Source organism: Canis lupus, chromosome 14, assembly GCF_011100685.1.
Source record: "Canis lupus familiaris isolate Mischka breed German Shepherd chromosome 14, alternate assembly UU_Cfam_GSD_1.0, whole genome shotgun sequence".
Lineage (NCBI taxonomy): Eukaryota > Metazoa > Chordata > Mammalia > Carnivora > Canidae > Canis > Canis lupus.
In genome coordinates this window covers 11,631,977-11,649,661 of record NC_049235.1, presented here as the reverse complement: position 1 = coordinate 11,649,661, position 17,685 = coordinate 11,631,977, and the positions used below count along the sequence as shown (strand labels likewise).

Genomic DNA, 17,685 nt, shown 5'->3' with positions numbered 1-17,685 from the left:
TAAGTAGTTCTTAATTTGCAACAAAAACATCATGAAATTATTATGGTAATAAAGCTTATCTTTTAAAATATAATATCCCAAGTGTACCTGTCTGGCTGAGTACAGAACTATAGGTTTCAGGGATTTCATCTTGATAATTCAAGTTATGTTTTATAAAAAGGTAACCTTTAAAAAGTGATTAGCCTGTCAACCCTGTACATGGTTTAAAGGTATTCCAAATAAATATTAAAAAAATAGTCCAGTTTTTCTTACACTTTTGATGGTCTTTGACAACCTTGTGTCCTCAAACGGCCTTATTTTATCTGAGCACCCATTCACATCCTTCATCAAGTATTTATTCAGTGTTCACTCTCTGCTAGGCTCAGTATTAACTGTCACAGATTCAAGGTGACGTTACCATGGTTCTTGTCTCAGTGAGTTTATTTGTATATTTGAAGAAGACAGAAATTTGAAAATGACAATGTGATATAAATGCTATTATAGAAGTTCAGCCTGTTCTGGCATACAAATAAGAATTTGGAGGTGTCAGAGAAAATTTCAAGGATGCCATGAAAGAGATGATGTGTCCACTACTCAGAAGACTGAATAGCAATTAGTGCAGAGACACAAGACAAAGGGAACTTCAGAAAGATGGAACATTGAGTGTGGTCTTTATAGTGGTATACAGTAGATGATGGGCCAAATGGTGAAAGCTTTGTTCCACCATACTAAGAAGTTTGGAGTTTACGAGGAAGACACTCCCAAACTTTTTAACCTGCCCTGTTTTCCCATTCATACCTGTCACAACATGACTCATTTATCTATTTTTACTCCCCATCAGCTTCCTATAATGTAAGCATCATGAGGACAGTTGTCGGGTCTATTTTACTTGCTGCCATATCCACAGTGTGATAAACAGTATCTGGGACTTAATAAGAGCCTACTAATTATTTACTAAGCAAATAAAAGCCAAGAGGGAGCCACAAAAGAATTGTAAGAGAGTCGTCATGGCCACTTTTTATAATTGGGGTCCTCTTGGATCAATGCTGCCTTTTTCCTTAGCTCTGTCCTTTGTTCTCTGCTCCAATCACAATTCTATGGTCAAAGCCGTGTTTTCATAAGTAAGCCATGAAAAGAGACAATTTGATAATGATCTGGAAAGGATACTATATATGGACTAGTTTAGTTTACTTAGAATACATAAATGGCTGTCAAGTGACCAGGACTTAGAAATAATAGAAGCTGCAAGGCAAACTGGAAAAGGCATGGATTCTGGAGTTTGACAGCTTTAAGGGCAAATCCCAGTCCCCAACAGTTATGAGCTATTCAAGCCTGAGAGAAGTAACCTTCTATATAACAGCAAAAATACATACTTTTTAGGGTTCTTGGGAGGATTGACTAATATAACACATGGAAAGCATTTGACTTTAGAAGTAACTCTGTAAACATCTGTAGGAGAAAGGAGATGGATATGTTTTTATTGGGTGTGAGATGTTACCTGTATTGCTGTCATCTGGTGAAATATCAAAACAGTAGACTTGCGCCATGGCAGACTTGGCCATGAACCCAATTAAGAAATGAGACTACTAAATAGAAAAAGAGAATTGGCACAAATAATTTATATAATACACAACTTTATATACCATCAAGTTTACAAAAACAAAGTTGGATTTCCATTTATATCCAATATTTTCACCAGGGATCATGTTTGTATCTGAGATACAAGAATAATTTGGTATCCCTGCTCTTCAGGAGCTTGCACATTGATAAAGATGATATATTAACCAAAACTGTGCACAGAATGAGGCATATGCAGAAATTGTAAAAAATGAAGAACTATAAGAAACATAGTTTCATCCTGTTAACACAACATACTAAAAGAATTGAGCATTTTAGCTTCAAAAGATATGGAATTCATTTGTTAGATACAGACTGCACCCTAAACTCTCAAGTGTCATACAAAATATCTCCCTGGTACAGCAGAAGGCTCAGCTCCAAAGGTGTTAATGAAGATAACTGCTTCTATTTTTGAAAGTAAATTTGAAAGAAGTATAGATATAGACTATTGAGTTTATTATATAAATACATTAAATGTTGTTGGAAGAAAATAGATGTTTACTAAGAGATCATGAATAATCATTTAAGCATACCTACTGAGTAGTGATAAAGACATAGAATTAAAAAAAAAAGCTCTTGTCAGTGAAGTTGGATATATATACGCATTTGGGAATATTAAGTATTGGATTCTTAATATAGCAAACATTACACTGACAAAAGTGACTAACAGGAAAATGATAGCCCATAGGAATACAAGGACAAAATGGAGAGCAGAAGTCCACAAAATTAGAAATATTTCCAAAATGTTAACCTTTATTTGGTAATTAAGTAATAGTGAAAGAAATTTCTCAGACGTTTCTATAAATTGGCTTCTGGCAAAGTAATAGTGATATTTACATGGTGTCTGACCTACTGAGGAAGAGGATAGGTAGGCACATTTTATTTTGTAACTAGATATTTCAGAACTGTGAGGACATTTATTTGCAATGTAACTTCACACTCTAATGAAAGCGCAATGATTTCTGGTTTATATCCTTTCCACTCCACTCCCAGAGAAGCTCAGTGAAGGCACAGCTGTGTGCTTGGATTCTATGACATAGCACAATTCTTGGCACAGAGTAGGTGCTCAGAAAAAGTCGAAAAAAATGTTGCAATGACTTGAGCAAAATTGCTATTGGTTGAAAGTGAATTTGATAAATTCCTAATTCAGTTGGTTAGCTACTGTGATTGAATGTATTTTTTTCCATTTGCTTGAAGATATTTATTTTTGAAACACTTCATTTGAAATTATTTTTGACTTTGGAAATGCTCCCCATCACGTTCCTCTGTTTCTTTGGGTATACGTCAACAATGATCTTACTCCTAAATTTCTGCCTGATAAGTCCAAGGTAATAGTGTGTTAATTATGTTTTTTTATTTTCTGTATATTAGGATGTTTTGACATCTTAACATACCTGTCAGGGGAGAGACTGCCCCCGTCCCCAGGGAGAGATAATTCTTAGAGATCACAAAGGGCATGTTATTTGATAAGCAAACCAACCATGCCATAGCCCTACCTCCTCTATCTGGTCCATATACCCCAGAAGGCAATATTCCCTTGTTTTTATCATCCCAGGACTAGGTCTCTAGGCAACTAGAGATCACCTCTATAGCCCTGTTGGGGTTCAGGACACATTACTCCAAAATATGGCTCCTTGGCATATTGAATATTTTAAGCTAAAGGATTTTGAGAAAGTGGCAGAAGCAGAAAGTTCACTCTGATCTCCTCTCACCTTGCCCTTCTTACCATAAAACCCTCATGTGAAAGATGTCTTCCGTATACCTGGACAAAAGGATCATCCTTGTCTCCAAAGACAAAGAGATGCCAAGAAGAATCCAAACCAACAGGCTTTGCTAAGTTTCCTCTAGTTTCCATAATTAGCACATTCTCGTTATCGTCTTATTTCCATACTACTTCCCATCCTTCATCAAACCTATAATGAAAATACACAGGTCTAACTTTTTTGGGGTCTTTTCCTTATGAAGGCTCCTGTGTCCCATAAATCTTTTTTTTTTTTTCATAAATCTTATATTAAATTAATTTGTATGCTTTGCTCCTGTAATCTGTCAGTTTAATTTTCAGATCCAGTCAAGGACTCTACAAGAATAGAGAATTTTTTCCTCTCTGCAGTCCAAGGCCTGCTAAATTATTCAAGCTAGCCAGTCGTAAACTGTTCAACCTACCCTTGAACACAAACCTATGCCTTGTAGTTCTCAAGGACACTCCAATAAAGGCTTTCCCCTCTCTCCTGGTCTGCTTCCTGTCCAAAATCTGGTGTTCCTCATATGTTCCTCTGTGTCACCTTTATTTTTACATTTTTAAAAAGATTTTATTTATTTGCGAGAAAGAGAAAGAGCATGCGCACGTGTGCAGGAATGGGGGAAGGGGCAGAGAGAGAGGGAGAAGCAGACCTCCACTGAGTAGGTTGCCCAATGTGGGTCTCCATCCCAGGACCCTGGGATCACAACCTGAGCAGAAACCAGATGCTTTGCTGACTGAGCCGCCCAGATGCCCCCTCTGTGTCACCTTTATAAATTAAGACGCCAGCACAGAACAAATGGGAAAGTAGAAATGCTTTTCTCTTTGTTCATATTTGTTTTTTACCATGAGTTCTTCTGTAGTAAGTTCATACTCTACATATTAACTGAAATGAGCAATATGTCCATTAAAGTGTGTTTTTTGGACTAACTGTGAAGGAGCATCTTCACAGTTAGTAATTTTTGGAAAGGACTTTTTGAATTATGGTACCTAATGGATGGCAGCTTCCTTTGAACTCGGCAAATACTGCAATCTTGACCTTGGGTGTAGGGTTCATATTCCAGAACTCAGAGGCTTACCTACCAGTGTTCCCCAGGTAAGAATACCAGGCTTCACATTATGTTTCACTTGCAAAACTGCCAGGATTGCTTCCACACAATCATTCTGCACAAGATACTAACATTTTGATGACACTGAAATTTGACATGGTGTGATTAAAGAATTTGAAAATCCACATCAAACCATCCATAAAATTGAAAACCTGGATACTGCACTCTTCTCTTTCTTCCTCTGCTTGCAATCCAAGAGAGAGGGAAGGAAGGAGGTAGGGAGAGAAGGTAGAGGAAAAGGAAAAACACTCACTGCCCAGATGTCACAAATATCACAAGTGTCACTTCCTCCTCCTTCTCCCCTTGCCTCAGATTCCCTTTTTTTTTTTTTTTTAATTTATTTATTTATGGTAGTCACAGAGAGAGAGAGAGAGAGAGGCAGAGACACAGGCAGAGGAAGAAGCAGGCTCCATGCACCGGGAGCCTGATGTGGGACTCGATCCCAGGGTCTCCAGGATCACGCCCTGGGCCAAAGGCAGGCGCCAAACCGCTGCGCCACCCAGGGATCCTGCCTCAGATTCCCTTTAAGAAGCAAAGCAGATGAAGCAAAATGGCAGTATTGTTTGGGATGTGCCAAATCCAGTCTGCTATGTACCTACAGGTTATGATACAAAGTCACTAAGATCTTAAGGTCAACTCTTCAAGGCATTAAATTTCCTGTGAGGAACAGGGATAATGTTTTGTTTAGATCTTCCTTCTCTATGTCTATAAAAGCACTCAAACTGATTAAAATAATTATTGTACATTTTTAAGCTCTAATAACTTTTTTTTGAAAGCCATAGACCGTCTATCTTCCTATACATCAGAAGGGAAAAAAATGAAAGAATCCATTGGTAGGAAGTCTTCTAGGGTCTGGCATTTGATGAGACAGATATTTAGTTACTGGGCATTTCCATTGTTTTTCCATGGCAGCACATACTGCAGAGACTTGGGAGCACACATGTCCTGACACCAGGTTACTCTTATGTTCCAGAACTATGTTCCTTGCAGAGCTGTTGTTGCCACAGTAGTTAACTGTACCCCAGACAAGTGGGGTTGCTGGTCTGTTCCTACAGATCTTTATCTCAGTTTTCATCCAAAGGAGGACACTGCCATGTGCTTTCAGGAACAGGCTTTTGTCCAAGGTTCCTGGTTCTGTTGGCAACATCCTGCTCAACAAAACTTTTATCATAAACAGCTTGAGATATGATGACTGATTTTGACCAGAGGAACATGGTAGCAAGCATTGAAAGGACAAGTAGTCATTTTGCTTTGACAACAGGATGATTCTTTCTGCACTTGATAAGATGATAAGGAAACCTGGCAGCCCTGATCTGGTGGTTTTTATCATAGTGGCATTGTAATAACTTTGGGTTATTTCATAACCCAAAGTTATTACAATGGGTCCAGGGAATCAATGTAATTTTCTTCCATGTTGGAAATGAAGAAACAAAACCAAGTGCTCTGTGGAGACACACTCTCCCCACAATCATTTCTCCCCACATCTTGGCCCCTGACGTTAGTTAGGGCATGGGACTCCCATTTCCTGTGACTCCAATAATTTTTTAAATGTAAACACTTGTCTAACCTTTTATATTAGGTTGGTTTAAAATCTATTTTGTTCTTATCAAGTCATTGCTACTCATGGTGAAATAATGCAAAGTTACACAGTGGGAAACTAAAAGTCCTCTTCCCTCCTCCCTCTGCCAGTGATAATCCCTGGTTATAGTTTCTTGTATGTTATTCCAGAAATTTCCTAGTCATGTGGAAGCAAATGTTTGTGCATATTGTTAAAAGATAAACTGAGGTATATTAGAATTTTTAAGAGCTTATTTGAGCAAAAACTGATTCAAATCATGTAGCACCAAGCCAGAAGTGATGAAGAGTGCCCCACAGACAGGGAAAAGGCTTATACAGAGAAAGAAGGGAAGCAAAGAAAGGAACTTATTGACTGGTCAAAGCTTTGAGCATAGTTGGCTGTTTGTGATTGGTTGTACTTAGTATTTTGATTTTTAACTTTGAGGCATTTATAGGTTTAGATTTTGGTTTGCCTCTATAAGCTGCCACAGCAATAGAGCCACATCAGTCAGTCTAAGTGGCCCTTTGTTTAATTAGTGTAACAGTATATTTAACACAAATAGGGCTATGGTGTTAACTTGCTTTTCCCACATGACAATATATTTGGAATATATGTAGTTAACCACACTGTACTCCACTGTGCCCTCTACGACAATTTTTTTAAAGTTCTTATTGATGAAAATGTCCTTTTCTGAAGATTTTTTTCTCTGTCAAAAATGTTGGAGTTAGCATTTGTATGTATGTATGTACATGTGTGTATATGTATGTATATGTATATATGTGTGTGTATGTGTGTATATATATATGCACACTTTTGCCAGGATGAAATGGAATTGCTAACGGAAAGTATATATACATTTCAATTCAGATACACATTGCGGAATTGTCTTCTAAAAAGTTTGTTCCAATTAAGGATCTCAGCAATTTCATTTTGGGGAATATGATATTCAGTAAGATGTATTTATAATAGTTCTTTACTTAAAAAGAATAAGTAAGTTTAATTTGATTGAAAACAAATTATCTACTTCTGGCGCAATGCACAATGTGTTGCACTGGTAACAAACATTATCAAAATAAAGTTAATACCTCTGGGGGTTTCTGTCTTGTGCCTGATATGCCATGCTTCTTATTAGACTCCACAAAATTCTAACACATTGTAGTAATACAACTATGTTCACTTACTTGGTTTCCAATTATTTCATTATAGCACATCTTTAATAACAAACATCAGATTAGGAGGTAGAACATACAGTTTTTACTGAAAGATATTTCTTCCCCCAAACCAACCTGCTAATGTTAAATAATAGATATAGAGACAAGGATGGGCTTGGGTTAACATACAATTATGTAATTTTGGGAGAACAAATCATAATGGATAGTTTCATTTTTCTCTTATAGGTTTTAATTGAAGATCAGAGGTAAAAAAAGATTTCTGGATTAATCATTTTATAAAAGTAGCAACAATCACGAAGTTTGTGATACGTAGTATACAAATATTTTTGAAAGTTGAGAAGCCAAAAGTATACTTTTTGCATCATACAGAAAACATTAGTCCTTAAATGGTGAAAGACGATTTTAGTGACTAATAATTTTAGTGAGGTCATGTCCCATATGAAATTGAGAACTACCCTTGCTGAAATTGTCAATCACTGCCTTAGAAGCCTTCATAAATAAGAAGAGATTCCATTTGTCACCCAACATTTGTGTGTTTTATATACAACTTCCCACTTAATTTTTTTCTCCAATGAAGAAACAGCCTTAGATTAAGTGACTTCCCAAGGTCACATAAGTACAGCTGCAAAGAAGGCCCTAGTGCTTTGACTTCCAACCCTGTTATTTTTTACCATTCTACCATGTTCTACCATTACAAAATACTTCCCTCCCATAAGGTTATGAGATGAGATAACATGGCACATAGACCTTAGAACTACTTCGGATTTCTTCTTTTTACCCCATAGCAGCATCTGACCATGAGTCTCTGCCAACTACTGAGAACTTTTCTGACTGCTAGACCCAGGGTGCAGGTGATCAAGGGCCACTTAATTTCATATATATTTTAAATATATAGTTTTCATGAATTAAAGGAGAAACTGTCATTCAAAGAAAAAGGAAGCCCCAGTATCAGGACACACAGCGATAAACTTTCCATTTACACCAGCAGGGGGCAGTAGGATAACAGTGTCAATCCCAAGGCTTTTTCAACAATACCGTCTCTGTCCTTGAAGCCTTTCAGTTTCAGCAAACAGAAATGGTAACTGGTCACATGCTAGCCCATTATGTCACCAGAAGAAAATCAGTCGTCTTATCTTTCCACTAAAACATGGGGTATTTAGATGGCTAAAAACAGAGTATAAATAATTGCTGGTTTGTGGTTACTTTAGAATTTTTGTCTTTGAGTGATGATGCTTTAAAAATTTGCTTACTTATAAAACTGATTGAAAAGGGATTTTTTACCCTCAAGCAACAAATTTTTTGGTGGATATTTTGGCAGTGAGGAAAATGGTGGGTGGGGAAAGTAAGTGATTATATCTTTCCCGCAATTGCTTTATGTATTCTTAATAGATAAGCTGAATGATTTTTTTTTAAACATAGATTCTGATATACTAGCTGTGAAACAACATTTGAGAGAGACCTAAAGAGAGACAGAGACAGAGAGAAAGAGAGGCAGAGATGGAAGGTGACTGAGATGAAGAGAGCACCAAGGAATTGCTCAAGTACAGGGAGGTGTGGAATTCGGTGGAAGGGGAGTTAAGGCTGGAGAGGTAGACAGGAGTCATATATGAGGGTCTTCTGGGCTATGTTAATGAACTCCAAATTAATCTTTTAGGCAGGCCTGAAATGGTCAGGTTTGTGTTTTAAATCTGTGGAGAAGTTAGGGTGAGGAGATGAGCCTGGAAAACTAGTTAAACAAGGCTGTTGCTATTATCTAGAGCAGAGATGATGATGTCCTGAATGAAGCAAGTATGAAGGATGGAAAAAGGTGGGTAGAAATAAAAATCAATAGATTGCTGGGGTTTTCGAGGGTTAGGAAAAACAAGGAACCTAATGTGACACCAGGTTTCTTCCTGGACAATATCATCCACTCCTGAGAAGAGAGGGGGAGGGCAGCAGTGTGGGGGGCTCATTTGAGCATGTTGTATCAGAGGTGACTGGGGAATCCAGATAGTTTTCTGTCGTTGTTTTTATTTTTGTTTTTAAGCCATATGATTTGGATGCATAAGAGAGAAAGTAGGACTGGTGTCATTAATAATAAATAATAATAGTTGGAGAGACATAGTATGCCTAATAGTTTGAGAAGATAGTTATCTGGAAGCAGACTACCTGAGTTCGAGTTCCAGGTCCATCATTTGCTGACTGTGAGTTTGAGCAAATTACATAACTTCTCTCTTAGTTTCCTCATTTGTTTTAAGAATTAAGTAAGTTAATTCATGTAAAGCTTTTAGATCCGAACATGGCAGGTGTTAAGCACCATATGCCAATTTGTTATATTGTTGTTATTTTTATTTCATTTCTCATTTATGGGACACCCGCTCTGGGCTCTGGGCCTTAGCTGTGCTAAGGGCTAATAGGCAATTTCTCACCTAACTCTCGGTAACACCCTGTGATGGTGATACACTTAACTCTCGGTAACACCCTGTGATGATGATACTGTTGGGACCTTAAGAAACTCAGAGCTCAGGAAGGCTGATGAGATTTTCCAAAGCAATCCACTGGGAAATAAAGGGTGGAGCCAGGATGCAAACTCAATCCTAAAGGACAACAGGAGTCCAAGCCCATTAAGATGATACTTGAAATCATAAAAGTGTGTAAAGGGAGAGGAGCCAGAAAACCCATCATTCCTCCATAGCTGGGGATAAGGGCAGAAAAAGGCAACTAAAGACTCATAGTGCAAGAAGCAGAAACAGGTTAGTCAAGTCGATTGTAGCTGGAGCCCAGTAAGGTAAGGATTTATTTTTCAGGCTGCTCTCATAATTCCTCCTCTGCCTCTATCCCTAATATTGAGATTTTACATTTTACACTTCTGTGCGTGAAAAAAAATTACTAAGTAGACACACGAATCTTGACTCCTGTACCAGAGGCCTCACATTATCCAATAGACTCAAAGTATGATGAAGGCACTTAAAACTTTGAAGCTCAGAGCTGCTGATCTATGTTAGGTCCTAAGAGCTTTCTCCTTCCCTAGGCAGTGGTTACAGGGATTAATAATCATATCTGCTTCTATGTCCCAGCTTAGTGTTACTTCCAGGATGTATTCCAGCCTATATTCACTGTCTTTGCCTGGAGGTCCTGGGACTTATCCTATATATATGTGCTAGTTTGCTAGGGCTTGCCACAACAAAGTACCATGGACTGGGCAGTTTTAACTACAGAAATTTATTTTATCACAGTTCTGAAGGATAGAAGTCCAAGGTCAAGGTGTCAGCAGAGTTGGTTCCTTCCAAGGGGCATAGGGACAAGATCTGTTCCAGGTCTCTCTCCTTGGCTGGTAGGTGGCCATCTCCTCTCCTTGTCTTCCATCTGTCCCTGTATACGTCCAAATTTCCTCTTCGTATAAGGATACTAGTCATATTGGATTAGAAGCCACCCTAATGACCTCATTTTAACTTGATTACCTCTGTAAATATCTTGTCTACAAATAAAGTCACATTCTGAGGTACTAGGAGTAGAACTTCAATATGAATTTTGAAGGAACATAATTTGGCCCATAACAATATCAATACCCTAATGATTTTAACTTTAATTGTTACAGACTTTGACTTTGAATCCAGTATGGAAATGCAGTACAAGTAAAGAAACATTCTACTCCACCGTTTTGAGATATCAACAAAAGGAAACAAATTTTCATTTTACATCCTCCCAGTCAGATCTTCCTTTTCCAATTCATAAGATATTTAATAAAGTAGCTTTCAGGGCACCTGGGTGGTGCTGTGGTTGGACTCTTGGTCTTGGCTCAGGTCATAATCTCAAAGTCGTGAGATCAAGACCTGTGTCAGGCTCCACACTCAGCACAGAGTCTGCTTAAGATGCTCTTTCCTCTGCCCCCCCACCCACCTGCACTCTCTCTCTCTCTCAAAATAAATAAATACAACCTTTTTTAAAAAAAAAAAAAAGAGGAAGAAGAAGCTTTCTTTGTTCTCTTGATTAAGGAAAAAGATTTGCACTCATTTTAAAATAAAAAATCATGAGTTTACATGCTCATTCAGCCTTTTCTGTCTCTTGTAGTCAACATCCTTTAGGGAATGGGACAGCCATGACTACCACGACCAACATACTAGGTATTAAGTGCAGTCACTCTCCCAGATGCTGTGGAAAGAGAGGTGGGTTACAAAGATTCTCTGACCTCAAGATATTTATAATTTCATGCTATTAATTTTAACCCTCCTTGCATCATAGAGGCTTGGTAATCCAGTAAAAGCTAGAGCTTCTCTTCCTAGAGATATTTATATATAATGATAAACAAAAGTATATATACAGCTGATTTTGTTGCATTAGATCAAAATACTTTCATATGCAGAATTGTGCTTTTTTCATCATTCTTTGCATGTAAAATTAATTTAAGGCAACATTCTTTAAAAATAGGAAGCAGGAAAGAAAGAAATCCAATGTATGCAAATAAAATTAAACCATAAACTTTGTCTTTGTTAAAAAATAAATTTCAATGAAAAGGCATGTCTCCCTTGGCTTAATGAGAAGCTAAAATTACTGAGTGGTCTCTGGCATGGTCTCTACACATATACTTTCCTGTACACTTTGTTTTGATGGTAACATACACTAAAAAGCTGAGCTCACAACAGCGTGTGGTAGCAAACAGAATCAGTTCATGTTCACAGATAACACAATGGGCTTATGACAAGAGAACACCAAGATATTCCAAGATTATCTGATATGGACAGTGGATTTATGTGGTTTAATTTCTGTTGGCTTCACATCACTGAAGTTTCATCTTCAGCAAGGGGATGCTGTTGATGTCAGCAAAGGGAAGATTAAGAATTCATGTTTCAATTTTCAGGTTGTCTGATCAGAAGTACTTTAAGAGTTGCAGAGTTTCAAGTTGTCTGCATATTTCTGTATCACAGATTTGTAAAAGGGAAGAAGTTCATATTCTGCTTTCATTTCATGAGAAAACATTTTGAAAAGGCGATGATTCAAGGTGCTGGTGGAAACAAATTGATACCTTGCAGACCCAGAGAAAGGAACGGGTGTAGAGCTTCTAGCATCAAGATATGTCCTCTAAGCTGTGTTACCAAGCACCACAGGTGTTCCATCTATTCACAAAGTGCCCAATGAGTTACATTTGCTGAATAAACTTTTCAGCATTTCAAAGACATCAATGGACTTAAAATTTCTGAAGGGACTTTCTAAATAGGAATTTATTTTTGAAGGCATCAGCTGGCTGCATAAAGAAGCTTCCAATTCCTCCATCATATGCCTCAAAATATTTTTAAAAAGTCAACCATCATGGAATAATTTCATATTTTGGAGGCACAGCTTTAACTTGTCTCTTCTGCTCCAAACCATACCCTTAACTTGACCATTTCTGGGGTACTCAGATTTTACCATTTACTTTGTTGCTATTTTAAGAGTAGGCTGACTCATCAGGGCAGACTAAATTTTGGGAAAGTCTTGCCTTTTCAACTCTAGTCTTCTTAGAAAAGATCTACACTAGTAAATTTTTGGAACAAAAATTATGAGACACTTCTTCAGCATTTTTGGCTTCATGCTTCTTTCACTGACAAGAATGGTGTCATGCAAAAGGACCAGGGCTTTGGTGTTCTATCACACACAGTGAGAACCAAAGCCAAAAGATATTTGACATTTCTTCCTTATTATTTTCTTTGACATTTTCTAATTTAAGTCAATCCTGAAGTAAACAAAGACAGATGCTCATCATCATAATGATGGCACATATTTTTTAATTTCTACCAATAGAAAGCTGTTCTGACATATGACAACACTGATGACTACAGTGCATGTGTATAGGAGCAGCCACAATAGACATTGAAAAAATGGATTCACCAAGGTATTTTGGAGGAATCACATAAAAAATTACTGTTGTAGATGTATGTATGCATTTCTGTCCCCATGTATGTTCACACACACATCCATATGCCTGATTCACAGACCTCCCTCTAATGCCCTCCTGTGGAGCACTGGTAGAAATGAGTGGACAGTATCTTCAACAAAACCCAAATTCCAGTGTGACTACAGAAGGATGTGAGCCCAATGGTGGGAGAGACCACTTTCCTGGTAGTGTTAGAAAAGAAAAGACCTCGATAAGATAACATTGGAGCAACAACTTAAAGACTGAGTAGAAGATCTTTAGGTTGAGAGGAGGACAAAGGACAGAAACTGAAAATGGAGATGCCATAACCAAGGAACTTCCAGTACTGTGGGTGGGCAGCTCTAAGAAGCTAAGAGTTATGTTGGAAATGTTTAACTATCAAGACAGAGAAAATTACATAGGCTTGAATTTTAACTCTGCTGTTTTTCTGTGTAACCTAGATAAGTTTCATAAAGTCCTTTTACCTCTGTTCCCTCATTTTTAATGATGGCAGTTTAAAGTCAAATTGTGCTGGGATCTTATATTTGTCCAAATAAGATTTCTTTAAACCCTCCTTGCCATACCAAGTACATGAATACCCTATGAAAGTGGATACAGCCACCCTCCCCTTCATTTAGGGTCAATAGCAATAGCGATAATAAGGAGTAGAAGGAGTCTGTACTCTGTGCAAGTGTTGTATTAAGTGTTTTACATGTATCATCATGTTTTGCTTCATAACACTTGATGCAGAAGCTCTCACTGTGTCTGTGATGCGGAACCAGGTTAAAATAGTTTAAAAGGCATAGCCAAAATTTCTTAGAGAGCAGCTGTAGAGCCAGCCCTTAAATCAGGCTCTTTGCTCTACCTCTTCTGCCTTAAATGTCCTATAGCTAGTCTTCTTCAATTGTCTCCAATGATCACCATGCCTGGATTCACCTTCTCTGGCCAGGCCCTCAGGTTGATGCTTCCTTTGAATGGTCTGTTCATATTTGATTGACTTCTTTCCATGAGGCTGCTTCTCAGACCATCCTGGGTGCTCACGTGTCTGTGTGCAGGTGACACATGCCACCACTTCACCTGGATTCGAGGGACACGCATCTGCCAGGGCCCCATACTGCAGGTCCCTGTATTTCTGTGAAAGGGAATTGCGTGCACTATTGAGTTACTGTCAGGCCCATCTTAAATGCTTTCTCCTTGAATATGCTAGAAATGAGTGCCCCTGTTACCTCTGAGTGACATAAAATCATATTGAGCAGGAGTGGTGACTGCTCTGCGTCTTACTTATATGTTCAGAAAACTGACCCTGGGGAGGGCAGAGAACAAGAGGAAGAAAAAGGAACACCAAAAAAATAAAACACATTTTCTAAAAAGGTGCTCATGGAGTGGAGGCTAGGTGTTTCTCTGGGATCTGTACAAACACATGCTGGGTTTCTTTTCATTTCTTCTAAGGAATTTTGTCAGGTTATCAACCATGGAGTTTGTTCTGCCTGAGGGAAATGACTCCAGCTGGATCTAGCTTGATTGAACTGTTTACATTTCTGAATTTCCTCCCTTATATCTTCCTCTGTCAAACAAGGAAACTCAAAGTTAGAAGAAGAAAGTATCTTAGTTGATATTTTAGTCTGTTTGGGCTGCTATAATAAAATTCCACAGATGGGGTAGCTTATAAACAACAGGAATGTATTGCCCCCAGCTCTGGAGGCTGGGAAGTCTAAGATCAATCCACCAGCATGATCGTATTTTGGTGAAGGCTTCTTCTTGACTCACACCTTGCACTTTCTCACTGTCTCTACGTGTGGAAGGGCTAAGAGATCTCTCTGGAGCCTCTTTTGTAAGAACACTAATTTCAGTCATGAGGGCTCCACCCTCATGACCTAAGCAACTCCTAAAGGCTCTACTACCTGATATCATCATCTGTGGGAATTAGGATTTCTTCATCTGAATTCGAGGGGGACACAAACATTGAAGCTGTGCCAGTTAATTTCTGCCATTTTTGTTCATTTAGGTTGATTCTGTGAAGTAACAAGGGAAAGACAATAAGGAATAGAAGCAGAAGATTAATCTCGAGACTTGTCAAGTTCAACTTCCTGCCCACCCCACCAGTCTCAAGATTTGGAGTAAGTGTACTGTCATCCACAGCCCCATAAACTTCCCAGATTGCTTTCTGATGCCAATTTGAAAACAGTGTCTCATGCTCTCTGCCACAGTGGATTTAATCCTTCCTCCTGCTTTAGATAGTACGTTGTAAGTCACCCAGATGGACCCTCTGGGTAGCATCATCTGCTTTTCTTAGTGTCCCTCACCCACATTTTGACTAGACAATATATTTTGAGCTACATTGTATGTCACAGGCATATTTAGAGGTATAAATTAGCAACTGATTTCTTTCAACCAAATAACCTAAGAGAAACTTTTGCCTGAAATCTCAAAGATTACTTCTTTATTGTAAAAAAATAATATTCACACACATTCTGGCATATATTAACCATTGGGTCTCCTCCATGAAAGCCTCCAACTGAGAAAGTCAGAATAAAGAAAATGCTACATTTATATTCAATGCATTGTGGACACAAGAAAGAGCACAGTGCTAATAGCTCCTTGCATTATGGCTGCATCTGAAGTGACAGCTGACCACACTGCAGTTGAATTTCAGTCCATTCCTACCTCAAGGAAGTTGTAGCAAAAGCCCAGTCCTAAGAGCTTGTTATGAGATGCCATGTTTACAATAAAAATGTGCAGCCATGCTGTCAAGGCTGCTTCCTCTGCCTGAGACCAGACAGGTTCTCAAAACACTTCAGGAGCTTTTAATGAGTCCTCACAAATCCCCTGTGAAGTGGAACATTTTTCATCTGCCTCCAAGCAGGAGGTAAAACATTTGTTTGACTTGCTTAAGGTCACAGAGAAATAAAGAGGCAGAGAGAGCCAGAGCAGATAGAAAGAAGAACTGAGCTGGATGTTGAAACAATCTGTATTATTCCCAGAGTCAAAGAGGTGGGCACAGGTGGGATGCAGCAAGGCTATGGGTGTTTTTCACAATGTCATTACTGCAACTCAGGGGGATGCTGAAAGTATGCCATGTGCCTTTCCTTGCACTGAGAAGGCACCAGAGAATGAGGTGAGAGGAGGAAGGGGCAGCATGGGGATAGAGGAAGAAAGAAGGATCTTTCTTCTTGGGTACAGGGCAGGTAGAGACAAGGGCTGAATGTAAAGTGATAGGGATGGGGGCTGCCAAGTAGGAAAAAAGGCAGGGAAAGGTTTGTTTTGTGTCTGGGTCTTCATTTATGCAGGTGACTGAGTGACTATATGGAGAGGTCAATACCACTGAGAGAAAAGGTTAATGTGATTCAGTTCTACTAGGAACAAGAGGCACAGCTTACCACACATGGACACATGAGGAACTGCAGGTTTTTGTTGGGAAGCAGAGGGAGGAGTAGGTGTGGTGGGGGCGAGGGTAGCACCTAGGTTATGCCTTTGGGGTTTCTGTGGAAAAGTCAAGGCAGGGCAGGGTAAATAGTTTGGGATTGGCTAGTTTGAATACTTTTGGTAGGCTTGGGGTTATAGGGGTGGTCTCTAATTGCCTGGTACCTAGTCCTGGGATGATTAAGACAGGGGAATATTGACTCCTGGGGTGTCCAGAGAAGATAGAGGAAGTAGGACTCTACATTGATTCATTTGCATATCATATAGCATGCCCTCTGCTATCTCTAAGGATTAGCTTGCCCTGGGAGGAGCAGTCTCCCCAGCCAGAAAGGTGTTTTAAGATGTCAAAACATAATAATATACAGAAAATTAAAAAACATGATTAATTCACCATTACCTTGGATTTATCAGGCAGGAATTACTTCATATTTATAAGAATTTCTTCTCTAATATAAGAATGTTAATAAATGTCTATGTGACACATATGATTATCATGAGAACAAAATAACGTAAGGGACAATAGACGAGAAAACACTTATGTTTTGACATAGGCTGCAGGGTCTCCCAGAGAGTCTTCCTCCTCCACTCTCTGCTGTCATCAGGAGGCTCTGCCCAAGAAAAAGGAGCCCTTTGGTAACCACACATGGCACCTGGAAGAGTGACCACCGTGAGCCAAATCAATGCCACCCATCTTAAGATGTGTTATGGCAGTTCACAAGTCCATCAGATGAAGATATATATCAAAATGGAGCAAACTGTGAAGAAAAGATAGACCTATGTCTAACTTCATCATTCTTGCCACATAACTAGCTAGCATGGATGTGAATCAGGCAGATGTGGGTTTAAGATCTGGATGCACATTTCTGAGCCATGGACCCAGGGTTAATGTTAACTCCTCCCTGAGCCTCCTTCACCCATACAATCAGGAAATTGTGATGAGGATTACATGAGATAGAGCATGAAAGACTTTAGTCAGGTTAAAAAAAAAAGAATTTAGTGAGATGCATGGCATAGAGGAAGTGCTTCTTGATTATAATAATATTAATAATTTATTAATAATCACAAAAAGTAACTCATTAGCTGACTTATTATTATTACTAGTGTTATTCTTGAGTTTGTATATAATTTCTGCCTTATCACTGCTAATAATGTCCTCAGTTATATTTCCTGGGTGAAGTTTGTTATCCCCATTTAATAAACACTGAGTGTTTTAGGATTAAAGA

At 38.6% G+C, this 17,685-nt stretch overlaps 1 pseudogene; it reads right to left on the bottom strand.

Annotated features, from left to right (window-relative positions):
- Nucleotides 1-5,322: 5,322 nt before the first annotated feature.
- Nucleotides 5,323-15,760, bottom strand: LOC100682821 (annotated as a pseudogene).
- Between the last annotated feature and the right edge of the window lie 1,925 nt (nucleotides 15,761-17,685).